This window comes from Bos javanicus, chromosome 6, assembly GCF_032452875.1.
Source record: "Bos javanicus breed banteng chromosome 6, ARS-OSU_banteng_1.0, whole genome shotgun sequence".
NCBI lineage: Eukaryota > Metazoa > Chordata > Mammalia > Artiodactyla > Bovidae > Bos > Bos javanicus.
This window is the reverse complement of record NC_083873.1, coordinates 59,398,418-59,404,417: the sequence shown is the minus strand read 5'-3', so window position 1 is coordinate 59,404,417 and position 6,000 is coordinate 59,398,418. Positions and strand designations below refer to the sequence as shown.

The following is a 6,000-nucleotide window of genomic DNA, read 5'->3' as shown; positions in this document are numbered from 1 at the left end:
CTGGAAAATCCCATGGACAGAGGAGCCTGGTAGGCTGCAGTCCATGGGGTCGCTGAGTCAGACACGACTGAGCGACTTCACTTTCACTTTTCACTTTCATGCATTGAAGAAGGAAATGGCAACCCACTTCAGTGTTCTTGCCTGGAGAATCCCAGGGACAGGGAAGCCTGGTGCGCTTCCGTCTCTGGGGTCGCACAGAGTCGGACACGACTGAAGCGAATTAGCAGCAGCAGCAGCAGCCAATCTTACTCTACCTCACATGTTCATTCTCACAGAAATCACAGTAAAAGTTCTTGCCTACATTCCCCTCTTCGCCTGACTGAACTTGGTGGCTCCTTCTGCCATGACATGGCTTGCCCCCTCCTCTTGAGATCTCTGAGCATTACAGTTATCTTTTCAATGACAATCTGACCTGTTGACCTTTCATACCTGAATAATAATAAACCTACGTTTTAAAACAAAAATACAAATTGAAAACAAAATGAAATGCCTTGTCACACCCACTAGGATGATGGTTATCAAAAAGATGGACAACAGCATATGTTGGCAAAGGTGTGAAGAAATTGGAATCCTCATACATTGCTAGTAGGAATGTAAAATGGTGCAGCTGAATGGAAAACAGCCTGGCAGTTCCTCAAAAAGTTAAACATATAGTTATGACATGACCCAGAAATCTACTCCTAAGTATACAGAAAATATGCCCACACAAAATCTTGTACATGAATGTTTACAGCAACATTATTCACAATAGCCAAACAGTAGAAACAAGCCAAATGTCTATCAGCTGATAGGTAAAATGTATATCTATGCAATGGAATATTATTCATCCATAAAAAGGAATGGGAGCTTCCCAAGGGGTGCTAGTGGTAAAGAATCCGCCTGCTAATGCAGGAGATGTGGGTTTAATCCTTAGGTTGGGAACATCCCCTGGAGGAGGACATGGCAACCCACTCCAGTATTCTTGCCGGGAGATTCCATGGACAGAGGAGAGACTGGCAGGCTACAGTCCATAACGTCCCAAAGAGTTGGACATGACTGAAGCAATTTAGCACGCATGCACACACTAATGGTAAGGATTTGGTGCTTTTATTATAATACTGCCATGGCCCAGGTTCAATCCCTGGTCACAGAATTGAGATCCCACAAGCCACACTGACTGCACTGTGTAGTCAGAAAGTAAATAAATAAAATGTTTCTTAAAAAAAAAAAAAAAAAAGTATTGATACATAGTGCAACATAAATGAATCTTGAAAACATGATAAGTAAAAGAAACCAGTCACAAAGTACTGCGTATTATATGATTCATTTGCATGAAAGGCCAGAATAGGTAAATATAGAGAGAGAAAAAGTAGATTGGTGGTTGCCTAGGGACAGGGAGTAAGAGTAACAACTAAACCTTTCTTTTTGGGGTAATGGAAATATTCTAAAATTGATTGTAGAAAGAAATGTACAATTCTGTGAATATACTAAAAGCCATTTGTTGAACACTTTAAATAGGTGATTTGCATGGTTTATGAATTATATTTCAATAAAGTTTTGAAAAAGGAAAACTTTTCAATAGCTTCCCACTGCCCTTAAAATAAAATCTAAATCACTAAGATTAATAGGCAATAAGGAATCTGGCTCCAGCTAATTTTTCTAATGTCATTACTCACAAGGCCTTTTCATCAGTCATTACCCTCCTCTTTTACTCTAATTCTAGCCATGCTGAATTTTATTTTTTGTCACCTCCCTGAATATGTTTGGTAGTGTTAAAATATGTCTACAAGATCTTTGACACTCATCCTGATAAAAAGTTGAAGCATACTTCTCCCCTTAAATACAGAGTAGACTTAGTGACTCACTTCTAATGAGTAGAAAGTGGTAGAAGTGATTTTTGCATGGCTTCTAAGACTAGGTCATTAGGCACTGCGGCCTCGTTGCTCTCTTTTGGGGAAGTTGCCATATTTCAAAGATACTCAAGCAGCCCCATGGAGAGACTCATGCATAATAATGGGGAACTGAGGCCTTCTGCCAACAGCCATATGAGTGAGCCATGTGGGGAGCAGATCCTCCAGTCAAACTTTAGCGAGCCTCCAGATGACTGCAACCCCAGCCAATATCTTGATGTAACTTCATGAGTGACGCTGAGCCACAACTACACGATTAAGTCACTTCCAAATTCCTGACCACAGAAACTGTGAAATAAAATTTTTTAATTTGATATTTTATTTTAGTCTGCAAAAACAAAATCAAGCCAAAAAACAAACAAAACCCTTAGAATAGGCTTTTCAAATTATGTAAATTCCTCCTTTCCAAGGAAGCAGAGGGTAGACCAGTGTAGGTTATCCCTAGGGCCACGTGCATCCTGCTACAGCAGCTTGCTCTTGGTTGGGTTTTGATCCTTCTTTGAGTCATATCTGGATCATTTTCCTTATCTCCTTCTTCTCCCCTTTCCTCATCTTCTTCTCTACTGTTTTATCATAATCATGGTCTTCTTCAGTAACTTCTCCAGTCAAGTATAATACTGATCTTGGGATTATATATTCATGTAAAAAATGATGACGTTTAAGGTGTGCAGGAAGAATAGCTTCAGCAGCAGCATCAGATCTCCACTCTCAGGAACTTCAGGAGGGACAAACAAATTAAAGAAAGAATATTAGAATCTGTTTTAGTTACAGTACAAACAGACCCAAGTCCCTTGTTTCTGCTTCTTAGTGGTTTTCAAAATGACAATTCTTTCCTTTTTTCCAGTCTACGTGGCATCTTGTATAACCCATAATTTCTGGTCCATCAAAAGAAAAGGGATCCGAGTCATCTGGTTATGACCTCATATTATGTGTCTTAGTCAACACTTCACTTGTGAAATATTCACTGGGTTCAAAGTGAAATTTGAAGACAAAATACATAGGCTGGCCTGTACCTAAGGACTTTACTTGAGTACCTTGCGAGTGCTTCAGCGTAGGTTTATCATTTTTCTGAAACATACCACTGAGCAAATCAACACTTAAAAAACAGTCAACCAAAATTCAGGAATTCCCTTGAGGTCCTCTTTCTCTTTATCCTTTTTCTCATCTTCAATCTTGGCCTTTACTTTTAGCCCCTCCAAAATTTCATCTTCCTCATCTGGTTTCCATTCAGTCTTCTTATGTAGGTTCATAAATGATCTCAAATGGCTTATCAGATAGAGGCTGATAGAGAACAGCATACTTTCCTTCAAGATCATAAATTTCCTCTCACAGAATTTGGCTTCTATCTGGACACATTTAACTTGTATCTTGTTAAGATATCTCTTGTTAAGAGAGAACTAATGTAACATGGCATGCTACCTGTCACCTCAAAGCCAAACATCATGAGATATTTACTTCATTAATATCCAGTCATTCTTAGCTTTATCACTTTCAAAATCATTTTTAACGGGCTTTTAAACTACTGATTAGTTCCCTCTGCTATTTGCTACCATAACATACATTCATGCTGCTGCTGCTGCTGCTAAGTCATGCCAGTCATGTCCGACTCTGGGCGACCCCATAGACGGCAGCCCACCAGGCTCCACCATCCCTGGGATTCTCCAGGCAAGAACACTGGAGTGGGTTGCCATTTCCTTCTCCAATGCATGAAAGTGAAAAGTGAAAGTCAAATCGCTCAGTCATGTCCAAGTCTTTGTGACCCCATGGACTGCAGCCTACTAGGCTCCTCCATCCATGGGATTTTCCAGGCAAGAGTACTGGAGTGGGTTGCCATTACCTTCTCCAATACATCCATGAGTTAAATCATTTATATACCCCGACAGACTTAAGTTTAATGAGGTCCCATATGGGATCTCTCTTGTCAATATTATGTCACTAGCACCTGCCACAATACCTGATATATGGTAAACTATAAATAAATATTTGAGGAATGAATAGTTACATGAATGAATGATTGGATGAAGATATATAAGGAAATAATGTAATGAGATAAAGAACCCATGTGTGCAGAAGCTGCTATGAGAGTACAGAGGAAGGGGATTTAATTCACACCACTCCCTTATGGTGTGAATTTTTGGCAAGTTACTAATCTCTCTCTCTCTCTCTAAGGGACAGCTTCCTTATGCATAAAATTAGGATATAGCTCCTGCCTCATAATGTTGTTGTATTTACAAACTAATACCTAGTAGAAAATAAAAATGATAATAACACTTGGGAATTTAGAAAAGAGCTCCATGAGAAATGAATATCTCAGTAGAGTTTTTTTTTTTAAGATTTATTTATTTTTTGGCTGTGCTGGGTCTACATTGCTGCACTCAGGCTTTCTCTAGTTGTGGCAAGTGGGGACTACTCTTTGTTGTGGTGTGCTGGCTTCTCATAGCTGTGACTTCTCTTCTTGCAAAGCACAGGCTCTAGGCCCAAGGCTTTTGGTGCTGCATGTGAGCTCAGTAGTTGTGGCACATGGGCTTAGTTGCTCTGCAGCATGTGAGATCTTCCCAGACCAGGATGGAACCAATATCTCTTGCACTGCAAGGAGGATTCTTAACCACCAGACCAGCAGGGAAGGCCCTGGGTAGAGTCTTAAAGCATGAATAAAAATTAGGCAAAAAAGGTGGGGGGTGGGGGTCAGAAATCTAGGCAGAGAGAAAAGCAGAAACAGTTTCAGAGGTTAGAAGTAGCAAAGTGCATGTAGAAAACTCCATGCAATTCAGTATCACCAGAGTATAAATTGCAATGAAGGGAAGTGGCAGAATGTGAGGCTAAAGATGGGAGTTAGGGCTAGTAACATGGAAGACTTCCTCTGTTATATTATGCTTTTGGAATTCTGAAAAAAATTAGGACCATTAAAAGAGAGTGGTTATATTTGCATTTTGAATATACTATTCCAATTAACTTTAAAATCAATAACCTTCACACCCACTGAAATGCTTATAATAAAAAAGATGGACAGTAATAAGTGTTGACAAGGATTCAGAGAAATTGAAACCAGCATGCATTGCCATTGAAAATGTGCAATAGGCAGCTGCTTTGGAAAACAGGCAAGCAGTTCCTCAAAAAGTTAAACAGACTTACCACATGATCCAGCTGTTCTACTCCCAGGAATGCACCCTAGAGAAATAAAAACAATCCATCCTCTCAAAAACACGTGCATGAAGATTGGTAGCAACATTATTCGTAACAGACAAAAAGTGGAAACAACCCAACGTCCAAAATTGAAGAATGGATAGATAAAATATGGTACAGCCATACAATGGAATCACAAAATTTGCCCATAAAAAGAAATGAAATATTAATTCATGCTCCAACACAGATGAACCTTGAAAACATTATGCTAAATGAAAGAAGCCAGGCATAAAAGGCCACATGTTATGATTTAATTTATAAATAAAGTTTAGAATAAGAGACAGAATGTAGATTAGTGGTTTATAGGACTTTTTCTAGGTTAGGGTGGAATAGGGAGTGACTGCTACTGCATAAGGAATTTCTTTTCCAGAATACAAAAATGTTCCGAACTTAAGATTACTGTGATGGTTAAACAGTTCTGTGATTATAGTAAAACCATTGTACATTTGGAATGGGTGAATTTTATGGTAATGTGAATGATATCTCAAAATATATCTTTTTATTAAAAAGCCAATACTCTTTCTAACCTATTATTTTGTTACCTGGCTATTACTATTATTATTATATTATAGGTTTCTCTTATATAATGTGACAAAACATATATGCTATGAAAGTCATACATTTTGTTTTACAATATTGCCTTTTGTAGCATTAAATTTTTACTTCTTTAAAATTTCCAATAAAGAAATAGTTTTAAGAGTTCCTACTCACATACTTAAACTTTACTATTATTTCTATCATATTGAAATTGTATCATTTCCCAGGGCACATTGCAACTATAAGGAACATTGGAGGTGGATTTTCCTTATATAGTTGGTACTTTAAACCAAACCTAAAATACATAAATTTATGACTTCTGGGAGCAAAAGAAATAGTCTTAGAAGAATATAAGTATATGTTATTGTTTTGAGTTGAGAAAAAACATAAA

General features: G+C 38.1%; 1 pseudogene; it reads right to left on the bottom strand.

Annotated features, from left to right (window-relative positions):
- Positions 1-2,223: 2,223 nt before the first annotated feature.
- The window catches only part of LOC133249150 (nucleosome assembly protein 1-like 1), a 36,831-nt pseudogene continuing 33,054 nt past the window's right edge, over positions 2,224-6,000 (bottom strand).